The following is a 25391-nucleotide window of genomic DNA, read 5'->3' on the forward strand; positions in this document are numbered from 1 at the left end:
TAGAGGCTTTAACTCCAGTGCAACTGATTAACAGGAAGAGGACATGCAGCTCATCATAGCACTACCTTCTGCATGTGGCTACGTACACCTAGCCAACTCACTCCTTCACCACAAATCACGCAACAATTAATGAACGCTCAGCTGAAACTTACAGATTGTTGTTAACTTGCACTTGCAACATTTTCAACTGAAGTATGCATCCTCTGCTTCCACAAAATGATTAACCTATCGTCCTCCACTCAGTTTTTCTACTTGTCTTCGATATTCTGCTATGTATCAAGCTCGCACAGGGGCACAAGGGCATTGTACAGGCATTTCTATAAGAAGACATCCTACAGGAAAGTATAGCAAAGTCGTCCAGAGCAGAAAAGCTCGAGTTTTCTTCATTAAGTTTGGAGCTTGAAGAGAGATATGTAGCACAAGGGAAGAAGATTTTGCGGCCTCATCATTTAGTATATGACTAACAGAGGTATTGGGAGAGAATGATGAACTTCAAACGCTCAAAGAAGGGCTATTTGGAGATGTGTTAAGACACAGGAGGACATCATTCTTCCACCATAGATTGTCCTTGCAGTACGGCCAAGGTCTGGTATATGGGATTATGTCCGTGTCAAATGTTGATGAACTTGCTGTTGAACAACTTTCTGTGGCTGAATATTTGGAATTCAAGGAGCACCTTGTGGATGAAAGTGTCAAGGATAAATATGCATTGAAGCTAGACCTTGAGCCCTTCAATGAATCTTTTCCTCGCCCAACACGGCCATCTTCCATTGGTAGTGGAGTTCAATTTCTCAGTCAGCATTTGTACTCAAGATTATTCCATGATAGAGAAAGCATGCAGCCCTTGTTGCATTTCCTTCAAGCAAACAGCTACAGAGGCCAAAAGCTGATGCTGAATGAGAGAATACAAAGTTTGTCCAAGCTACGCTAAGTCTTGGTAAAGGCAGTGGAATATCTTAAAAATTTCCCCAAGAATACACCACATACAGAGTTTGAATACAAATTACAAGAAATGGGATTGGAAAAAGAATGGGGAGACAATGCAGAACATGTCTTGCATATGATTCATTTGCTCTTGGAGACTTTGCAGGCCCCTGATCCATAAACTTTAGAAACATTTCTAGGAAGGATTCCTATGGTCTTTAATGTTGTGATTCTTTCACCTCAGGGTTATTTTGGCCAAGAAATTGTTTTAGGAATGCCAGATACTGGTGGACAGGTTGTGTATATACTTGATCAAGTTTGTGCATTAGAGAATGAAATGTTGTTGAGAACAACACATCAAGGATTGGACATCAAACCTGAAATTATTGTGGTGGCGCGGTTGATTCCTGAGGCCTATGGTACAACATGAAATCAACGAATTGAAAAAAGCCACAAGGAAAGCAAGAGGAAAAGCAAGAAATAAAAATAAGGAAGAAACAAAGAGGAAAAGGAGAAATGGGCCAAATTGCTAAGCCTAAAACTGTGGGAGAAATAATGGCACAAACACCTTGGAAAAGGATTTCAGAAGAGAGCAAAGAAGATTGAAAAAGGCCAAATAAGTAGGGACACACCCAAGGCAACCACAACACAGGTCAAGGAGAAGGAACCCTAGCCAAGCAAGCCAAATCAGAGAAAACTGGTTGTACAGGAAGTTAGCAGACTGTTTCTACAGGAAGACAAAGAACTGTTTCTACAGGAAGCCAGAAAACGACCTCCCAGCACAAGTAAAAGTGTCCCTACCAATTTCCCGGGCACCCTCACATCCACCCCCTCCATGAACACTCATTTTTTTCAGGGTTCGGGCACAATTTAGTCACGGTTCAACCTTCTACAGGAAGCTACAGGACTTTCTACAGGAAGTTCTGTATTTTTACCAAAAACATCCTGTAGAAGCCTTTGGGCAGGCCAGGATCAATTATGGAGAGGTATTTGAAGCTAGAAGTCTGTTGAGGAGGCATGAAAACACTCTTTTCTTCCATCCTCCATTGGTTTCATCTCCTTTCACCACCATTGCAACCATCAAATTGAATATACTTGCACAATCATACCAAGGTTGAGAATTCACTAGGAAAAGGAGCAGACAATGGGAAGAAGCAAAGAGAAAATCATGATTTCATGACAGAGAAAGGGACATCACTTCAGAAGCTTGGCATGACAAGGAGGCCACCAAGGCCATCAAAAATGAGGAGATAGATTGGTTGCTCAGAGAATGAGCAACACTTTCAGTAGGGGGGTGATGATGAGCCCCAAAAATGGATAATTATTTGGGCTCATTCAAGATCCTAATTCGATTTAATCCACCATTCTCATTATTTTAGTGCATGTTTTTTATTATATTTATGCTAATAGAGTGAATTGGGTTAGTCATTATGCCAACAAGTCTAATGTGTGCTTTGTGTAGCCTTTTTGGTCAATTTGGAGTCAAAATTGAAGGTTTTAATGAGCACTTGGCAGCCAAATTCGTGGGAGAACAAGGGATAGGATTTGTAGGAAGGTGTCCCCTTCATTTATGGGTCCTTACCTCAAATTCTCCACCATCAGCTCGAAGTTCAAGGGCCACCCAATCAATTAACACAAGGGCAGCCAAGCAAGTCAAGTAGGACTGTTGTTAACTACAAGTTTTGGGTAGCCGAGTCCCTAAAGTTTAGGAGGACTGTTGGGGTCCTCAATTTGTATAAATAAGAAGGCTTAGGGCCTCATTTTGGTTAGCTAGTGGTTAATCATTTTGTAGCCAATGGTTAGTCATTTTGTAGGCAGAAGTTAGCTAGTTTGTATTTCGATTTTTAGGCAATCGATTAGCTTTTCTTTCAGCTCATTTTCAAGTTCTCCTTGTGGACAGTTTTGATGTAACTCTTCTTTTCTTGCTCAATAAAGATGAATCCAGCTTTGCACCAGCTCTAAATCTCTCTTAGGAGGTTGTAGCTCTTGGGGTTGGGCCCATCTCAAGCGCCCAGTACCTCCTTTGTTTACTTTCATGTGTCTTTGCTACATTCTTAGAGTAAAATCTGATATTTAGATTTAAAACTTGTTGTGTTATTTAGGTTGCTTTTGATGATTAAAGTAGATTTTCATGTTCAGATTGATTTGGATAGATTAATAACATAAAGGATCCTTGGAAAAAGGGGCTCAAGCACCTCTGATCTTACCTCTCCCTCAGTGGGATCGTGAGTTGGGACAAAGGTGACCTTGCTGCCCACAAAAACGTTGTTTTGCTTCACCATGCAAGTATTAGTGTTGGATTCTTAGTTGTCAAACTTGATATCAATTTTTACTGCATGCTTAGGGTTATGATTGCTTAGTTGCATAGTTAGTTCATCTGATTTTGTGCGAATAAACTTCTGTTCCATTTCTTTTGCTATTATCTAGGTCAGATTAGGTCAAGTTAATTAGGTTCTTGATTTTCCAAGTCTTCATATGTTAAATTCGAAAAATAACTTGCAGAGCACCTGTTATCCTTCTCTATCTACCCATAATCCATCAGATAATCTGCTCCAACCCTTAGTCCATGATTCGTACCCTTCATTTGCCATACTTTCCCCACCTTGCCCTAATTCCTACATTCTTGTGCATCATCGCTTCCTCCATCCTTGAACAAATCCGATCGCTCCTTAGCCTCATCCACCAAGTCCTAGACCTCTTCACACCCCTATTTCACCTCCATACTCATTCCTCCATCCTTTTCCCTCCATCCATGCTCCAAAATCCCATTTCGAACATCCTGTAGAAGAATTACAGAACATCCTGTAGAAATCCTTAACATCCTGTAGAACCCCTGCAGACTTCCTGTAGAAGCTCATAAACATGGTTTCTTGGCAACCAAACTTTGTGAGACTCTTTGGAAGGGTGTTAGGGACCCCTTAGACCCTCTCTGAACCTTCCCAACCTTTCTCAAGCATTTCTCCTCCTTGATCCACCTCTTCACAGTAAAAAATGGTTAGAAGCACATGCATGATAATTCCAACAACTTAAACAAAAATACAAAAAGATGTTTTCTTCAGATAGAGGTAGTCTAGACACATGTATTTTACCTTCATAGAAGTAATGGCATCTCTTTTAGTAGTTTGCACGCTCTCCTTTGCGTCAGTAGGACTAGCTAGTAGAATTAGGGTTTGCTAGGGTTTGCGTTTTTGTTTGGCTTTCAGTTTCTTTCCGCAAGTAGATTAGCTTCCTTTGAGTTAGCTTTCATCCATCAATTAAAAAGCTTCTTCTAAGAGCTCATAGAATTTGGCTTAAGCTCCTAGTGGACTTGTGCCAGCTGACCAAGTGACAGCTGTGGCAAGATCTAGTACTTGTGCATACAGCACCGTCGCTTCCAAGTTTGTTACAAACTACCGGGTTGATAAAATTAAAGAAGGGAGTTCCAGGAGTTGCAGCATTATTGCTGCAATACTGGAGCTCACCATCTTTTTGGCGCCGTTGCCGCGGAAGCGTCAGAGTATTGGTGATTGCCGCTTTTCTTCTATTTTTTACTACAACCTTCTGCTAAGTAGTTTATTTCATTTCCATTATGCAATTTCGTTTATGTAAAAGTAGATTAGCATTTCCTGCTTTCATAGATTAGCATTTCAGTTCCGCAATTTCATTTCTGCAAGCGTAGATTAGCATTTCAATTCCGCAAGCATAGACTAGCATTTCATTCCTGCAATTTCATTTGAGCAAAATAGATTAGTCCTTTCCTGCTTTCATTTCAATTCCGTATTTTCATTTTAGCAAGCTACTTAGTTGCAGTTCAATCTATTTCAGTTTTGCAGGTAGAAGTAGGAAAAAAGCAAAAATCAACCAAAAAGATTTCATTTCATGCCTTGTAGGGGTAGAGATAAGTTAGAAAAATGATTGCACAACACCCCCACCACTTCACACAACCAACCTTCTCTCTTCTTCGATGGATGTGATTAAAGAACCCTTAGGTGGACAGCAAGACATATTTGAAGAACCTCAAGGGAAGAAGAAGAAGAAACCATTCCTCTGGAGCAAATGGCTACAAGCAGAAATGTTGGGAGCAGTCCCTTGTCCAAAGACGAATTTGAAGATCAGAAAGAAGATTTCAAGAGTGATATGAGGCAGTTTCTTGCCATGCAACTGGATACCTTGCGGATCCAAAAGAAGCAAGCAGAAGCCAAGAGGGCTTTGGCCATCTTTTGTCCCAGGCGCACTAGAAAGCATCCTAGGGACGAATGTCCAATGTACTCCATAGAAGTGTGTTTTGTATGTGAAGAATACCATCCTACAGATCAGTGCCCTTCCTTACCCAGAATCAAAGCTGCATATCAGAGAGCCAAAGAATCCACTGAATCACTCTATTATATGAACCAAAGGAGGCCACATGAACCTAGATCTTATCAGCAGGAACTGCAAGGGACATCCAATACCTATTATGACCCCTATCATGCCACTTTCATGCCTTCTTGGGGTCCCCCTGCTCATCCTTCCTGGTTCACACCTTCTCCTTGTTCCTTCACAGATCCATATTATGCCCAACCAGCTGCTCATTCATTTCACTCTTATGCTCCGCCACAGCCTCAGTGGAATGCACCTCATCAGGGGTGGAGGCCCTAGTACAACACTCCTCCCACTTCTTTTCCTCCACCACTTACTCATCCACAACCATCGCCTCCTGCTCCACTAAGGCAACCCCAAATGCCTACCCAACCACAACCCCATCCACATCCATCTCAAATATACACCCCCACTCAACTACCCATACCACCATTTCCAAATCCGCACATTGAAATAGCTCAATCCAATTACAATGTGGAGGCACAACATGTCCAAACAACTCCTCTTGAGCTCAATGATCTTCACCATATCTCAGGAAGAGCATTGCAAAAAAGAGATCATCTTGAAAGCATTGAAGGATCACATCTAGCAAAAGAAGATTCAAGAGAGGGGATCAAAGAACCATGGGCTGCACTTGATGAAGAGAAGAGATTAGAATCAGAGATCAAGAGAGTTCCCTCATGGTTACCATCAAATCCTCCATGGACTCAAGAGAAAGATCAGCAAAAAAAGGAAGATGAGAAGGTCATGATAGAAGGTGACATGAAGAATCATCTAGATCAGCAAAAGGACCAAGGATATCAAAGCTATATTGAGATATGGTATCAGACGGTCACTAAGTTGCAGCAGTACTAACTTCCTCAGCTATGTTTGATCCCTTTAAAGTCAGATCATTTGGTCTCTGAAATTCAGATACCTGTCAAAGCATGCATTTCGAGCCTTCACATCATCTTGTCTCTAATCTCGATTCAGTGGGTACAACCAAATCCAAATTTGCCAAGAAGACCAGGTGTCACACGGAATAAGTCGATCTTGCGAACAAGATAGAACTTCCTAGAATCTTAAGAAGACCTAATGACAAGCAAACCAACCAGACACTATCTTTCTCTAAATATGCTTTAATAAACAATTGCAAACAAGTGTTTTTAGGGGCTACCTTAGGTCCAACGCAAGCTTGTGGATGCCCTCATTCCTTTGATCAAGTGAGCTCCTTTGTCGCGAATCTGCAAACACAAACAAGGCAAACAAATTAAATAGCACCTGAAAAGCCAATATCACAAAACATATTTAACATGAAAGTCAAGGAGTCCATGAAACAAATAACATGAGATACTTGTTGAGAAAAATGAGTTTGATTGTATTAATTCAAAAGAAGAAGAACTTTACAACCTGTGCCTTGATGCTGTACAAGCTCCTCCCAGGGTCGAGCAAGAAGTCTCCTCTACTTTGACAAGTTTCACTCACTCCCCAATGAAGCCAAAAAGGTATGTGATCTCTCCTCTTAAGCTCAACTAGGAAGTCTTGATTTCACCAGCATTTACCCTAAAAAATGTTCAGCTTCTAACCTCTCCAGCAACCAGCCCAATGCCTGAATTTATAGTGCAATGGAGGGAGGTTACTAGGTTCTCCTTCAAAAGGATAAAGCTCTCCTTCAAAGGGATAGCTCCTCTCATCAAGGGATTAGCTCCTTCTCTTTTGGGATGCATGAACCACCTCAGAGCGAACAATCCATGTCAAAATTCCTTCCAGAATCCTCTAGAATTAACCCAAAGTGAGTTTTTTAAGATAAAACTTGCGCCTTTTGACTTTCACAGGGGTCCACACCCACACCTTTAGGGATAGAGCAGGCAGGTCCGTAGTTTTTGTACACAGAAGGTGCGGGACCGCAGGTGATAGTGAGAGAAAGTGCGGAACCAGAGTTTCATTGATTTTTAATGTCTTTCTCCCATTTTCAAAGCTTGACTTGAAGATCTGAGGTCTGAGACTTGCTTAGGAGGACAGTAAAAGTGATGATAGACTCATACTGACTGCGAATAATCATGGTGACGATATTTTTGTGTAACAGATTGCCCCCTAAAGTGCGAAATCCGTAGTAGATGAGGATTTATTATCATTTAGGAAGAGTGAAGTAATTTATCATTTCGAGGATCATCTTGTGGAGAGCCCGGTTGGAACCTGTAAAAACATTCAATGCAAGATATATATATATGAGATCATATCATCGCTGAGGTAGGCATTCCCATACTCAGATCAAAACTAACTAGAAAACTAACTACTGCTCTGATACAGGAATGATCTTGTAAAACATCACAAGTATAGACTCAGGTGGACACAGTATGGACGCAACCATCTATTTATGAATAGACCATTATATAATGAATACATAATTCCTCGCAGCCTAGATTGTGGAAACTAGATCCAGGGTCTTCATTTCTACTTCCCGAAACAGTACGATTCTGTCCATGCGAATGAATGTGTTGATGTCGAACATGGTAGAAACCACTTGATTACCAGTCAATGATGTAAACTGTTAACAAGTGTGAGAGAAAACACCAGTGATGTCAATGGCTCTCAAAGTACCCAGTACAATCCATGAGATGCGAATAAATGTGTTGATGTCAAACATGTCACGGAATCCTTTGATCGAAGGTCAATGATGCAACCTGTCGTCAAAGGCGAGAAACTTGCCATTGAGGCATGCAGATCTTAAGGTACTGACGATTTCTAGATCATCTTTCTAGATAATGAGCTGAAGTCGATAGAAAGCGATCCGTCGTAGGCAAGCCCACAACACGAAATCATAGATCAAGTCGAAGAAATTTAGTTGCAAGTACTGACTCAGGGATGGTCAAGATGGATGACAGATATTTTGCAGATGAATGGCTTATTGGCAGTGACCTCTTGAACACATAACGACATGACAAATGGTTTGGTAACAATTGACCCAAAGTTAATACCCAGAAACTGACTAAAGAATTTCAATTTGGTTTCATCAACTGTTAGGCAAAGGATTTCCCAACCCAGGTGAATAAAAGTGTCATGTTCAAGAGTGGTTACAAAGTATGACAAACAGGCTCATTTTTCTCTCCTTTCCCCCACCATTTCTGGCAAGTACCTCTTTATTTTTGACAAGCTTGAGGAGGATAACATTTGCTTGATTATAAGCTCATCCTTCGGATGAGTCCAACTTAGTTTAAATTCGAACCCTAAGAAGGAGTGGTTCGTTCATGTTTGTAATTGAACAGGTCCTTTACTGTGAAATTTTAACGAGTCTAGTATAGGAGAAACTCGGCGTTTTTTTATTTTAGAGAGTCTGAAAAACTTAAGAAGACTCCAGGGTTGACATTTTTCGTAAATTTGTGTCTCCCAAGCCCGAAAAAGTATAAAATAATACTTGAGAGAACCGCTAGATCTCTTACGACCAAGGAGTACTTTTCATCATTAGTGCCCTTGATCCGAAAAAGTAAAAAAGCGATCAATGACACGTCGTTTTATAACCAATATCGAATTTGAAATGACAAAAATCCGGCGATCTTTTCATGTTTTTACGGTCGGAAAAGAGCTGTAAGTGGACCGTCTTTTAATTCCGTTTTAACGAGTTTAAAAGAAACACTCGGTGATCTTTTCATGTTTTAGGAGTCAGAAAAGAGCTTAAAGGTGACTCTAAATGTTTTTCGTCGAAAATGATAGATTTCGCCTAAATAATCCTTTATCCTGCACAAAAACACAAACATTACTCATACCTGTTTGAAATGGATAAAAATGTCACAAAAATACCTTTCCAAAGTGAAACATAAACAAATTTGCAATTTATTTACTCAAAAAACATATAAAAAGGGCCTTCGTCAATTCATTTTTACCATTCGAGTTTTGGGTGAGAAAATAATGCTTTTGCTCAAAAAACTTCCTGTGAAGATTGCGGAAAATCCATCCATTGGAATCGAACGTTGTCTTCTCCAGGTAATCCACATCATCCTACTCTTCATTTTTAATCGTTTCAATTTTCATTTTAGTCATTTATTTCATTTTTGGGAGGGTTTTAGGATTAAAACCTGCGCGCGGGGGTCCGCAGGTTTACCACTGCTGGCCTGCGGACCCCAACTTTTTCTCCATTGGGAAAAAGCTCAGGGTCCGCACCTTCCATGTAGACAAAGTGCGGTCCCATGCACTGTGTCTAACCCGGAGGGTGCGGTCCCCGTCGCAAGGGTTTTTAACCCAAAAATTCTCAAAAATGGACCAATCAAAATAATTTCTAGCAATTTAATTTATCCTTATACTTGATGCAGAGAGTACATCATGCTAGATTGGCGCGAACGAGAGCATGAGGATGTGGATGCTGCCACATGGAATCATCAGCCTTCACTTGATGCTTTGAGGGCATGTGGCTTGTACAAATTCTGGGCCATTCTTGGCATGAGGGCTCAGGTGGATTTCTTACAGTGGTTGGTTGACAGATGGAGCATACAGGACCAATGCTTCTTCATTGGTGGCCACCAGATCAAAATCGAGCCAGCGGACATATATTTCTTGACTGGTTTGCCTAAGAGAGGTGAAGACTTGTCTCTGTTTGGGGCTAGGCCAGGTGGCCAGTCTGTCGATAGCCTCAGGCTAGAGTACTGCAACAGCGAGGCTAGAAACAAAGGGATAGACATAAAGACCATATCCCGTCCTGAACTCATGGTGATTACGTTTACTGTCACCAGACTTTGTGGAGCTGCTGCATTACATATTTCCACTAGATCCCAGATGCGTATGGCAGTTGATTGCTTTCGAGGCACCATCTTCAACTGGTGTGATGCTGTGTTGGCCAATCTGAAAGGCCAACTGACCAGGGCCAAAAACGGACAACTAAAGACCTTTGGTTATGGGGCTTTGGTTGTGAGTTTTGGCCTGGAGAGGGTTCCTATGTTGATCCCGCAGTGCCTTACTATTGGAGCTGGGCTTCCTCGAGAGCCCAAACTGATGCGATGGGTCACAGTTATGGCCCGTCACCCGGACGTGAGGACAGAGGTTGCTCGATTCAAACTTGAGTATTTCCAATGGCTGGAAAACCATGTCTTTTCTATTCAGGAATTCCCTTACACTGGGATAGATTTTCGTGGTGACCCAGACATGGTTCTTCTACCAGGAGAGCAATGGGATGATTTAGGTAAAATCATTTTCAACATTTTCCTTATTTTAATTTTTTTATTATTTTTCCATCATCTCAAAACTGATAGTAAAAATTTCAAATGCAGATGTGGGTCCACAGCGACCAGCCGCTCTCCGGCCTTACGAGAGGAAACAACTAGTTGCACCCGCACCAGCCCCACAGGATGAATCAGCAGAGGTTTTGACCGAGTTGGAGGGTCATCTCGAGCGCTTGACAGGAGATATTCCGGAGACCACTATAGATGAAATTCCTCATCTACTTCAGCGCTATGTGAATGGGGTCCCGGGACCTTTTAGGAGGTTCCTTTGCAAGGTGGCCCGTGCAGTGGCTTCTTATAGAGATCATCACTAGTGATAGGATGATCGCTTATTGTGCGCACATATGACATTTTCGTTTTTTGTACTTATCATTTTTGCCGATCATAAGTTGTTTTTTCAACCTGTGATCGAGGACGATGTATTTTTTGACACACTCCTATATATATATATATCACTATTACCGACTTATCTTGTAAATCATGTTATGGAATGGTTTTTAGTTTTACATGTATGATTATTTCAAATGTCTATTTAACATTCGAGAAGCAATTGCATCTGCTAATGTATTTAAAGATCTTGGAATATGCTGATATTCAATATAATCAAATTCACATTCCAAGAGACGCACTCTCAAAAATAATCTTAATAACACTGGATTTCTAATGGCATACACTCTATTAAGCTGTAATACAACGAATTCAGAATCTAACCTCACTATCAAACTCCGAATCCCAAATGAAATAGATTTAGATAATAACTCAATCACTGCACTATACTCGGCAATGTTGTTCGTTGTTTTACCGAGGCTTACCCCATGCATAGATACTAACTTGTCAGAGGGTGAATAGATAACCCAAGCTGCGGAATAAATGTTCCGTGTATTACGACAAGCGCCATCAGCGAAACCAATATATGTTTGGAGAGGCATCGACATTTGCAATATCAAGAGTAAAACCAAGATAAGCAGGAATAATGATGAAAAAACACTCTCTAAGCTAAGCACACTGTTTAAACTGAAACACACCAGCTAGAAAGAAAAACTATCCTAACTAAAAATCTCCATACCCATTTTTTAAGCATAATACCTCTTCAAGTAAAGACCATTTCTGGGTTTACCCAAAGAGTCCCCGTCAAAGTCTACCAATTCAAAGGCCCCTTTTGCTAGCTTTCGCTTGACAGCATAGGGACCATGCCACATAGGAACGAATTTTCCAGTGCCTAATTTATCATTAGCTTGATCATAAACTAAGACTAGATCTCCTTCTGAAAAATTTCGAGGGGTCACATTTCGATCATACTGAGCTTTAATGCTTTTTGCATGAGTCTCGATCGCCAATGCAGCATCACGTCGATTCTCATCTAATTGAGCCAAGTATAAAAAACACTTTTCCTCTTCGGAAGTGGCCGAAAGTAACTCGATGGCCATTTGCAGTGACGGGATTTCGCATTCAATGGGTAACACAAATTCCAAACCATAGACTAGTTGGAAAGGAGTGAACCCTGTTGATGTTTTTACTGAAGTTTGGTACGCCCAAAGTGCTGAAAATAGCATGTTATGCCAAGTCGACCGATGAATCCCAATGATTCTTCGGATCATGATAACTAAAACTTTGTTGATGGATTCAACCAGACCATTCGCTTGTGGATAATAAGGGGTTGAACTATCGTGACGTAAACCAAGCTAGCCTGTAAGTTCGGTCATCATAACGTTTCGAAAATGGCGCCCATGATCAGTGATTATCGCTTGTGGGACACCAAACCTAGCAATTATATGATTGAACACGAAAATTGCAGCTGTCTTGCCGTCTGCCTCAAATGTAGGCATCGCCTCGGCCCACTTGGTAAAATAATCTACTGCAAGGATGATATACTCATGCCCCCCAGCCGAGTGAGGGTTACATGTAATAAAATCGATACCCCATTTGGCAAAAGGACCAACGACAATTATAGGGTGGAGAGGAGCAAGTGGAGCGCGCATCTTTCGATCAAAAATCTGGCAGTTGTGGCATTTTCGGACCACCGCAATACAATCTTTAAATAAAGACGGCCAGAAGTAGCCAGCGCGCAATATCTTTTGGGTTGTGGCATACCCAGACATATGACCTCCACATGCTCCAGAGTGACAGTCATTTAGAACCCTTTCAGCTTCCTCGTGAGTTAAGCATCGTCATAGAACAGAGTCCGCCCCACGGTGATAAAGAGTATCTCCAATAATCCTGAATTGTTGGGACTGGAATCGAATTTTTCGACGTTCTGACCTTGAAATTTCTGGCCGAAAGGATTGGGTCTGGAGATAAACGATGATATCCCCATACCACGGATCTAAAGTGTTGATTAGAAACAAGGATTCGTCCGCAATGGGCTCCTCCGCCACAGTTTCTGTGTCAGCACGCGGGAAGTCACACAATAACTTCGCAAAAACTAAAGATTTCTTAGACTTGGATTTCTCAAATTCCAAGTCGAACTCCTGCAGGATAACAATCCATTTAGAGTACTTGCCCCCTAGCAATTTCTTGGTCAAAATGTAGATCATAGGGTTGCAATATGAAATTACTGTAGTTTTACGTAGTAAAATGTAGTGATGAAAACGTTGGACAGCTTAAATGGCTGCCAATGCCAATTTCTCCACATGTGAGTATTTTAGCTCAGTTGGATTTAAAGTTCGACTAAGGTAATATATCACATGTTCAGTTCCGAATTCATCTTCCTTAACTAAGACCATTCCAATGGTGGAATGAGAGGCGGCGAGATACAAGAAGTAATCTTGGTTGTAGTTGGGAGGATGCAATAACGGTGCATGGGTCAATGCGTGTTTAAGTGCATCAAAAGATTTCTGAGCTATCTCATCCCAATAGAATGGAGTATTCTGTTTCAACAACCAGGTAAAACCCTTTGTAACTTCGACGTAGCTAGGAATGAATCGTCGTAAAAAGTTTGCTTTCCCCTACAAACTTTGGAGTTGGCGAAGACTCGAAGGAGGAGGTAATTTGACGATAGCTTCAACCTTCGAGGGATCGACACGAATGCCGGCTTTTGAAACTACAGACCCCAACAATTGACCCGTTTCTATACAGAAGACACATTTGTGTGGGTTCAACCGAATCCGATAATGCCTACACCTCATAAAGATTGCTCGTAAATGGACGAGGTGATCAGCTCGATGTAATGAATGAGCAGGCAAGTCATCGAGATACGGTTGCACAATGTGCTTGATGTCATGAAACGCATAAGACATGGCCCTTTGAAAAGTTGCTCCGGCATTCTTGACCCAAAAGGTAACTTGCAATAAGCAAATGTCCCCCATGGACAAATGAAATCCGTTTTTGGTTGATCGGCAGGTAGAATATTGATTTGATTGTATCCGGAAAAACCGTCCATGAAGGAGAATATTTCACTGTCGGCAGAATCATCAATAATTTGATCGATATAGGGAGTTGGGTAATTGTCTTTTGGATGGGCTCGATTAATGTCCCTATAATCGATGCATATTCTTATTGTTCCCTGCTTTTTGTTAACCAGAACAATATTCGATACCCAATCCGTTAACGGGATCGGATAAATGAAACCTGCTTTCAGTAATTTTTCAACTTCTGCTTTAATTGCAGCAGCTTTTCTTGGGTGAATCTGATGCAAACGTTGCCGGACGGGTTTAGCATCCGAGTAAGTTTTGATCTCATGAACAACAATCGCGGGATCAATTCTTGGCATTTCCTCATAAGACCAGGCAAACACGTCGCAGAATTCTTGAAATAGGGCCTTATATAGTTCAATTTTGTCATATGTACATGAGGCACCTGTATGAATGTTCTCAACAATTCCGGGCTTAACCGAAATGTCAATAGGAATAGTTCGAGAGATGTTTCCAAAATTCAACTCTGAATCAGGATGTTTCATTGGATTCTGAGGTTCCTTGACATATTCAGTCGTAAAAATTGATGAGAAATAACTTTTAAAACGATCATGTTCGAGAAACAACGAAGAGCTGTGATGGAGATCTTCCCATGGTAAATCATCTACACATAGGATTTCACGAATTTGCTCATCAGAGCGAACAAGTTCAGAAAACGTGATTAAATCCGAGCTTGATGTGAAAAGTGATTCCTCGCGGACCACATTCATGAAGTCAATTTCGGTTGAAGATGGTTCGGCAAAAGACTGCATGGCTTCATAGGCAATTTCATGTGGACTCAAAGGCATGGCATTACCAAATGATTCTATCTCAGATTCAGAAGGAACGATCCAAGGATCATCATAAACAATGGTGTCTGATGTGATCATATGAATGGTTGCAAATGAAGACGATGTGTTGATTGGAGGAAAAGGAAAAGTTCCCAATAAACCGACATCTTTAACTAGTCCTACTCCAACATCCTTATATGGGATAGTCGTTTTACCGACATGCTGAATACTCTCAGAAGAGGCTGGGTCGGATGAAAAGTAAGCTAGTTGGTCTATTGTTACGATCTTTCCATTATGTGGAAACTTTATTATTCAAAAGACCAATGAAACGACCGCTGTGATAGCGTAAGACCAACTTCAACCCAAGAGAAGGTTGTAATCTAGAGAGGCATCAACCACCTCCACATCTAGACTAACGGTTTTTCCTTCAACCCCTATAGACAAATCCTATAGAATGCCAAAAGGATGAAACCCATGGCCATCAAAGGCCTTTAGAATCGTCGGGGATTGATTTAGCGAAGGAGAACCAAGCGATCTCCAACACTGTATCGACATAATACACGTTGAGGCTCCCTCATCAATTACAGTCCGATGAATAGGCCTGCTTTGACTATCACTGGAATCTGGAAAGCCATTTGATGAGGAAAATGCAGTGTAGTATTTTCTAGATAAAAAATTATTAGGTTCGAGTCCTGAATATCAACAGCTCCTATAGCCGACAAAAGTAATTTACGTTGTTCTGGACATGATTGCAGCACTTCCAAAGCCGACATTGCTGAGGGTGAAACAACTAAATCCTCAACAATGTTATAATCATGAGCCGCTCTCGCATGCGGATTGAAAGCTGACTTTCGAAGTATACCCTTGGTGGGTGGTTTGATTACCAAGTCTGGATTAGGTTTCTCGATCTGTAGTGGATCAGAACCGGGAGCTGAGGTTGATGGATTAGAATGAGAAGATTCTGCTTCTTTACCATCAACAGGACTTTTACTACCAAAATCTTGCGATCGAGTCGCAATCCTAACATGGGACATCATCAGTATGGGTTCTTCATTGGCACTCGAGGATGAACCTATCATCTTACTGTCTTGAGCTGGAAAAGGATCCTTCAAAACAGCAGGAGTTTGGGAACCTTTGACAATCTTCGCAACCTCTGCGTGATGAGGGAAGTCTCTTATAAAATGTTCATCGTCACAAATGAGACAAGGATAACGAGGTCTGCGTTTTTCATCATTAGATTCCGATTTTTCAGGTTTCTCCTTTGAATTTTTGTCTGTTTTATTCTTCTTCTTTCCTTTCTTCTTCCCACCGGATTTTGATTTGGCTGTAGATGACTCTACAACATGAATATCAGTGGAAATCTCTGCAGAAGAATCTCCTGTTGGGGAATCAGGCAAGGTTATGATAGGAGAAGAATTCTTGGAAGACTTCTGCTTACTTTTAGTGTTAACCGTGTCAATCATACCATCGGCGGCATGAGATCCCGAAGAAGCTGCAGTGATTTGATTTTGCTTGGGAAGATTGGGGATATTCTCATGTAACGCACCTGACTGAGTATAGACCAAGTCAAGCTACTGTGCTTGAGCAATTACTTGCTCCTCAGTAACAACTTCGGCTTTAGCTACATCTTCAGTGATCTTTGGCAACAAAGATTTTACAAACCACTCGGCCAAGATCTGATCCGAAATAAACACCTTCACTAAACGTCGTCGACGTCTCCACTCTTGAATATGATCTGAAATGTAAGTGGATGTCGATTGTTTTAACGAAGTTAACAATTCCGTGCCATTGTCATATCGGATTGGCAACTGAAAATGAGTTAAAAACGAGGTAGCTAACTGACTAAAATTATAAAAAGTGCCTCCCGGTAACTCAATGTACCACTTGGCCGTGAGACCAATTAGAGTGCGCTGGAAAAGTCTAAGACGGATTGAATCATCTGAAATGGAGTTAGACGCACACCAGAGGTGGTAAGTCATCACATGGTTCGATGGGTCCTCTCCTGATTTACCTTCGAACTTAGGAATGTCACTGGGCAACTTATTCGGCATTGGCGGCCAAAACCAAAGATAATTAATGGGATCGTTCGTTAAGCGCGACAAGTCAGGTAAGTCCAAAGTTGCGATAAACGATAACTAACGACTAGGGTCCCTAAAACTCTGGGTCATGAGACCAGCCCCAAGAGGAGGATATCCAGGATAACTAGGAATAGGAATTGCATTTGGGATATTGTATCCTCCCGAAAAACCAGGATTAACCAGACCGTACTGGGGTTGTTGAGGTTGTTGATAAGCGTACCCAGGGTACGGTTGATACTGATAGACTGGATACTGCACAGGAGGACTGAATTGGTACTGTCCCTGGTACGGTTGATAAGTAAATTGTGGTTGACTTGTGACAACCGTACTTGAACCAGGTTGTCCTACAGGCATCTGAACTGAAGTTTGAATCATAGATCCAGATGGTGGTAAAGATGTCTGAGGAGTAGATACAGGAATAGTAGAAACCGGAGTCGTCGATACTCCAGAAGTAGGTGGGGTAGATTTAATAGATGCTGCGGCAGTTATAGCAGTCGTTTGAGGCGGAGTACGAGGCGTACTAGGCCCAGGCTGAGAAACTACCGAAGGTACAAAAGTTTGAATGTTAGACTGGACTGGTTGCTGGGGTGTACCAGAAACTAAGGGTTTTCAAGTTTGTGATGACAACTGTACATTTGGCTGCAGCACTTGTTGAGTTTGCGATGGATCCCACACTATATTCATTTTGGGGTACTGACCCATAATAGGTTGAGAATACTGAGGACCATAACCGGGTTGAGGGTAGGATTGATAATTGAAAGGTACATTTCCCGTTCCTTGAACATATGTTTGACCGGAGGGTGGTTGGAAACCTTGGTTCGAGTACTGACCTTGGGGTTGATACCCTTGAGGCATGTACTGATACTGGGGTTGACCTTGAGGTATAAATTGATACTGGGGTTGACCTTGGGGTACATATTGAGTCTGGGGTTGACCTTGAGGAACGTACTGTCCTTGAGGTTGCCCCCCAGATGCAAATTGTGTAGCTTGAGGTTTCCCCCCAAGCGAGAATTGAGGCTGCCCCCCAGGCGGTAACTGGCCACCTTGAGGTTGAGGATTGGGAATAGAACCTGACATCATAATAATGTCTTCTATGATCAACGGTTTAGTACCATTGCTTCCAGTTAATAACCCTTGCTCAATGGGTTGAGGAGATGCTCCCGAAAAAGTATTAGAAAGGGACTAATACCCGGAGGGAACAGAAGGACCGCCGTACAAAAAGGATTTAGGTGATTGAGTAAACATGGATGACTGTCCTGACATATTTAACTGAGGATGGTAACCTCTAGGTGTTGGGTGATAAGGAGCATGAGGTGGTGAAAATCTTAACCCCGGGTTTTCTAAGAAATTAGTCAAAGAAAGATACCAATTACTGCTCCTAGGTGGACTGTAAAAAATTGATTCACACTCCCTTAGCTCAATAACAGGTTGTTTTCAGGGATAGGGATGCCTACTTCTTCTTCCGGAGTAGCAAGTTCTTCAATAGCAATAAGTCCAGAAGGAAGATTTTGGGTGATTACTCTTTCTACCCTAGGTGAACCAGGACCACTAGAAGCTGGAGAAACAAACCCCGATGTTGGAGTAGTAGCAAATTCACTTTTAGGCTCGGATATTTCAGGTTCCTCACCTATATCACTAGTAGATGAAAAGCTACCAGTAACTTTGCAAACATACACTGACTGTGGATTATAATCTGCCACTAACGGTTCAAAAGCAGGATGTACTATCAAAGAAGACTCTCCTTCTTCAGGTGACCCAACTCTACTGTCTCTACGAGTTACGAGGACTTTCAAGCCTTCAAGCTAGCTTGGTACTTCCTCAGGAGGTTGGCCCCGAAGTCTATGAGACTTCCTCAGTAACTCAGCCACGTTTACAAACTCAGGAGGTTGGCCCCGAAGTCTACGGGACTGCCTTGGTAATTCAGCCACAGTTAAAACTTTTAACTACTTCACACGCAAACAAAGTAAAATCTCAATGAAAACCACCTAAAGTCTCTAAAGAACCAAACAAATTTGAATCACACGCCTAAAGAATCTAGGAGATCAGACACACACAAACAGTAACTTTCTGTACTGAAAACACTAGTTGGTGATGAAATCCAACGTCACAGAGTTCAATACAAAAATGGCAGTTGGAACAGTTACCCCGACAACCTTCTTAATGAATAGACTGGCACAAGTTCCTCCACTTAACCGTCTCGATGGAGAGAACCCCCCAAAAAATCCAAGTGAGTCTAGCCGACTCTGCTCCAGGTACAGTGGGATCTTCCCACCACTGTCACCTTAGGAAGAATCCTAAAGAATATGGCCACTAAGGTTACCAACTGAAACAAATATACCTGGGGGAACAGTCTATTGGGTTGTGTTATATTCTTTCCACGTAGTTAATAGGGGGTTTGAAGGGCACCCGTAACCCCACTTTATGGGATCCAGGGCAGCGCCTCGGAAAATTTTGGTTTCGGACCATATGTTAGGTTGGGCGGACCCACCTATGGTTTTGTGCATGATTTTCGCACATGTTTTTTGGACGCGATGGTTTTTGGTCCATGGTATTGGATGCTTCGGCATGTATAAATATGTATTGTAACATTGAAAGGAACATAATGAAAAATCAAGCTGGTAGTCCCGGTTTTGGGATCCACGGAAAAATCTCTGTGCATATGTGTTTTATGGGTTATGCTCTCGCATTGTTTATTTTCTTTGTTTAAGAATTCGTATGCAGGTAATTTCTGTACAGGGTTAAAACCTACATTTGGTATCAGAGCTGTTTTGGCTTCAAGGGGACGCCTTTGTTGCTGAGGGGTTTCGCTCGGGCCTGTGGTAGACCTTGTTCAGTGGGAGATCTGCGAGATCGATTCTGGTGGTGAAAGAAGATGGCGAGCAGTGGAAAGATAGAAATTGAGAAGTTCAATGGTCAGAATTTTGAGTTGTGGAAACTCAAGATGGAGGATCTGTTGGTGGATAAAGATCAGTGGATCGCGGTAGATCCGGGTACTAAACCATCGGGAGTGACCGATGAAGAATGGAAGAAGTTGGATCAGAAGGCAAAGAGCACAATACGATTGTGTGTCTCAGATTCAGTATTGCTGAATGTATCAGGGGAAGCTACGGCAAAGGCTTTGTGGGTCAAGTTAGGGACTTTGTACCAATCTAAGTCTCTGGTGAATAAACTGTTCCTGCGGAAAAAGCTGTATAACCTGAGGATGAAAGATGGAGACTCGGTGACAGAGCATCTAAATGCGTTTAATACTGTGGTAAGTCAGTTATTATCTGTTGATATTAAAATTTCAGATGAAGATAAGTGCATCAGTCTGTTGTGTTCTCTACCAGATTCGTGGGATAGTCTGGTTATTGCAATAGGTAGCAATGCAACTGCTTTGCAGTTTGATGAAATAGTCTCAGCCTTGTTGACGGAGGAGATGAGACGGAAAAATATGGACAACCAGAATGGTGATGCCTTGTCTGTACGAGGACGGTCCCAGAATAGAAACAAAAATAAGTCATCGAGTGGGAGATCTAAATCTAGAGGGAGATCTAAATCTCCAGGAAAAACTACAAAGGTGGTGTGCTGGAAATGCGGAAAGGAAGGGCACTTCAGAAGGGATTGTAAATCTAAAGCTCCTGATAAAGGAAAGGGATCTGATGATGCTCCTTCTGCAGAGGCAAAAACCACCTCAGATGAAGGTGGGGATGTGTACCTGGCTTCTTCAAGTACACATGTAGATCATGAGGCATGGTTGATTGACTCAGGTGCATCCTTTCACTTCACTCCCCATAGAGAGTGGTTTTGCGAGTATGAGAAATACGATGGTGGTGATGTCTTCTTAGGAGATGATAGTAAGGATAGAATCATTGGTCGGGGAAAAGTAAAGTTGAAGTTGCAAGGTGGAATGGTTAGAACACTCCCGAGTGTTCTACATATTCCTACATTGGCCAGAAATCTGATTTCTGTAAGCAAGTTGGATGATGCAGGTGTAAAGACGGCGTTCGAGAAAGATACCTACAAGATGGTTTGAGGAGCACTGATATTAATGCGGGGAGTTCGGATTGGAACTCTGTACAAGCTGCAAGGTAGCACTGTTGTTGATGGGTGCAATAGTTCTATGGTTCCTGAAAATGGAGTAGAGAATCTAGTGGTCTCTGGAGAGAAGACCATGTTGTGGCATCAAAGGCTTGGACATATTGGAGAGAAGGGCCTTCGAATACTTCATGGTAAAGTTATGGTAGAAGGTATGAATAATAGCTCTCTGGATTTTGATTTCTGTGAAAATTGTGTATATGGGAAGCAGAATCGGGTGAATTTCCCCTCTGGTGGTAAGAGGACGAAACAGATATTAGAGCTTGTGCACAGTGATGTGTTTGGACCTGTGAAGGTTCCATCACTGGGTAAGTCTGTGTACTATGTATCATTCATAGATGACTTCTCAAGGAATACATGGATATATTTTCTTAAGAAGAAATCTGAAGTCTTTGACAGGTTTAAAGAATTTAAGGCTCTGGTGGAAAATCAGACAGAGAAGAAGATAAAGGTGCTGAGAACAGATAATGGTGGAGAATTTTGCAGCAAGGAATTTGAAGAATTTTGTAAGAAGTGTGGTATAGCACGGCAGAAGACTACTCCATATACACCTCAGCAAAATGGAGTCGCAGAAAGAATGAACAAGACGTTGATGGAAAGGGCAAGAAGCATGCTCAGTGGTGCCGGGTTAGGACAGGAATTCTGGGCAGAGGCGGTGGATACTGCATGTTACCTGATCAACAGATCACCTTCATCAACGTTGGAGGATAAGACTCCACAAGAAGTATGGACTGGTAAGAAACCCTCTCTTTCACATCTAAGGGTATTTGGATGTGATGCATATGTACATGTTCCAAAGGAGAAACGAATCAAGTTGGATAGTAAATCTGAAAAGTGCATCTTTATTGGGTATAAGGATGGTTTAAAGGGTTATAAGCTTTGGAACCCAGTCACACGGAAGGTTGTGTACAACCGAGATGTGTTTTTCAGAGAGGTAAAAGATGTTATTCAACATGAATTCCAATCAAAGGAACCTGAGAAGATAGAGTTTGAGCCAAAGGAGGAAGAATCAGACTCTGCAGCAGAGGAGGAATCAGAAGATGAAGAGCCACAAACTCCGGCTGTGAGAAGATCAGTTCGAGAAAGAAGGCAGCCAGAAAGGTATAGTCCATCTGCTTTCAGTTCAAATTTTGCTTTGTCTGTTACTGATAATGATCCCAGAACTGTGAAGGAAGCAGTGGATTCAGAGGATGGAAAACTCTGGAAAGAGGCCATGGTCGATGAAATGGCATCTTTGCACAAAAATGAGGCTTGGGATCTGGTGGAGTTGTCGGCTGGAAGGAAACCCATTGGCAGCAAATGGGTGTTCAAGAAGAAGACAAATGCAGAAGGAAAGGTGGAGAAATACAAAGCTCGGTTGGTAGCAAAAGGTTATTCCCAGGTGCCGGGAATTGATTTTGGTGATATTTTTTCTCCTGTTGCCAAGGTAACTTCTATTAGATTACTTTTATCTGTTGCTGCTGCTTTTGATTTTGAGGTAGAACAGATGGATGTGAAGACAACATTTCTTCACGGGGATTTGGAAGAGGAAATCTACATGAAGCAACCTGAAGGCTTTGCGGTGAAGGGTAAGAAAGAACTGGTATGCAAGTTAAAGAAGTCTCTGTATGGGTTAAAACAGTCACCAAGGATGTGGTATCAGAAATTTGATACATTTATACGGGGACTTGGCTTCACCAGAAGCAAAGAAGATCATTGTGTGTATTTTAAATTAATTGGTGACCGTATTATTTATCTGGTCTTGTATGTGGATGATATGTTGCTGGTTGGAAATGACAAAGAAATTATCCAGGATTTGAAGACCCAATTGTCCTCCAAATTCGACATGAAAGATCTTGGTGCTGCAAACTATATTTTGGGCATGGAAATTAAAAGAGATCGGTCAAAGAGGAAGCTCTGGTTAAACCAGAGGAAGTATGTCGAGACAATACTCCAGAGGTTTAATATGCAGGATAGTAAACCGGTGAAGGTTCCTGTTCCTGTAGGTGTGAGGTTATCTGTTGAACAATGTCCCAAGACACAAGAAGAGGAAGAGGACATGTCCCATGTTCCATATGCAAGTGCAGTGGGTAGCCTGATGTATGCAATGGTCTGTACTAGACCAGACATTGCACATGCAGTGGGAGTATTGAGCAGGTTTATGTCAAAACCTGGGAAGGAGCACTGGACAGCAGTGAAGCGGGTTTTCAGGTATTTGCGTGGCACTAGTGATTATGGTTTGTGCTACCAAGGAAGACCAGGATTGGAAAGAGTGTTGGATATTCATGGCTTTGTTGATGCAGACTGGGCTGGAGATCTGTGTTATGAAACCAGCTCACAAAAAGATAGAAAAGAGAGATCCACACCTTAGAATTCAGCCTCTTCGAGGGGGCAACCTCCTTTACATTACATAAATGAACAATTCTTGGATGATACAAATGATAAAACCTCCTTTCTATATATAGGAGTCTAAGGAGTCACAATATAATCCAGCCGACCTAACAATAATAATATAAAGCCACAAAAATAACAATAGAGGGATTCTATGGGGCACAGAAATAACAATATGGGGGTAATAGGGGCACAACAATATAAATAAGGGTATAACTACAATAGTAATGGGGTAATCACTAGTATTATAGGGACCCAACATGCCCCTCTCCTTCAAAAAAGTGTTGTCCTCAACGCTTGAGCAGTTCTGGATACTTCTGCATAAAATTCTCATCCTCCCATGTGGAATCTTCAGCGGATAAGTTCTTCCACTTGATAAGATACTCTGAAATTGATCGATTTCGTAGCTGTCGAGTTCTTGTTTCTGTGACTGCTTCCGGTTCCAATATAATTTTTCCTTCCTCGTCAAGTTCTGGCAATATTGTTTGAACTGGGAGCTTGTTGCCTATAACCTTCTTTAAACATGAAACATGGAAAACTGGGTGCAATCGAGAAGCTGCAGGAAGCTCCAATTTGTATGCCATAGTACCAATCTTTTCCAACACCTTGTACGGACCATAATACTTTGGTGATAATTTATTATCCTTCTTAGCTTGCTTTAGGGACATTTGCTTATATGGTTGTAGCCGTAGGAATACCCAATCACCTACATCAAAACTTCTTTCACTGCGATGTTGATCTGCCTGTTGTTTCATTCTATTTTGTGCCAACACGAGGTTATCCTTTAAGAGTTGGAGGACTTGTTGTTGATGTTCGATGTGATGTTCCACTGCCTGAACCTTAGAATTTTCTCTTAAATATGATGTGATGGATGGTGGTTGATACCCATAAAGTGCCATAAATGGGGTCATTTTTGTTGCTGTATGGAAGGAAGTGTTATACCACCATTCAGCCAGAGGCAACCATTTGACCCATTGTGTCTGTTTATCAGATACAAAGCAACGAAGATATCCTTCCAAACATTTGTTTACTATCTCAGTTTGCCCATCAGATTGAGGATGATAAGATGAGCTATGAGCTAACTGAGTACCAAGACAAGAAAATAATTCTGTCCAAAAATTTCCAGTGAAAATGGGATCTCTGTCACTTACAATAATCTTTGGGTTTCCATGTAGCTTTTGAACTGTTTCCATAAATGCAGTAGAAACTGTACTGGCTTTAAATGGATGTGATAATGCACAAAAGTGTGCATACTTGGTAAGTCTGTCAACTACCACCATGATGACACTCTTTCCCTCAGACTTGGGTAAACCTGTGATAAAATCCATTGAAACCTCCTCCCAACGTTGGCTTGGAATGGATAAAGGTTGTAATAGACCCGGTGTCTTAATTGTTTCAACTTTATTTTGTTGGCAAACCAAACATTCCGCCACAAACTTTTGAATATCTGATTTAAGGCCATCCCAAAAAAATTCCTTCTTAACCCTGTGGTAAGTTTTTAAAAATCCTGAGTGCCCTCCTAAGGGAGAAGTGTGCAATTCCATAAGAATCTTTTGTTTTAGCTGGGAATTCTTACAGAGGTATAAGCGATCTTTGTACCATAACGAATCATTTTGCCAGCTAAATGTATCAGAAGTACTGGAATCTTGTTGTAGCTTTCGAATAAGTGCCCACACTTCTTCGTCATTCTTCCATTCCTCCTTTGCTTCGTTTATCCAATCTGGTTGGATAATAGAAATGGCACACAACAATGCTTCCACATCCTCATCCTTTCTTGAGAGTGCATCTGCCACCACATTTTGCTTCCCTTTTTTGTAGATGATTTCAAAGTCATAACCCAACATCTTTGTGACCCACTTTTGTTGCTCTTCAGAGGATAATCTTTGTTCTAAAAAGTATTTAAGGCTATCATGATCCGTTTTTACCTTGAAGTGTCTTCCCATTAGGTAGGGTCGCCATTTCTTAAGTGCATGGAGTATTGCCAACATTTCCTTCTCATAAATAGCTTTGCTTAAAAACTTTCCCTTGATTGGACGACTTTCAAAAGCAATGGGTCTTTCATCTTGCATTAGAACAACACCAATTCCATTTCCTGAAGCATCACATTCCACAATAAAGGTTTTTGTGAAGTCCGGTGTAGCTAAGACCGGTGCTTGGCACATTGCCTCTTTAAGATGTTTAAAGGCCTTTGTTGCTTCCGGAGTCCATGAAAATGAATCTTTCTTCAATAATGTT

At 41.5% G+C, this 25391-nt stretch overlaps 1 pseudogene; it reads left to right on the forward strand.

Annotated features, from left to right (window-relative positions):
* Positions 1–601: 601 nt before the first annotated feature.
* Positions 602–931, forward strand: LOC149220279 (sucrose synthase 1 pseudogene; annotated as a pseudogene).
* Positions 932–25391: the final 24460 nt, after the last annotated feature.

Source organism: Pinus tabuliformis, chromosome Q, assembly GCF_031772625.1.
Source record: "Pinus tabuliformis cultivar Carrire ecotype Pingquan chromosome Q, CPIR1, whole genome shotgun sequence".
Classification (NCBI taxonomy): Eukaryota; Viridiplantae; Streptophyta; class Pinopsida; order Pinales; family Pinaceae; genus Pinus; species Pinus tabuliformis.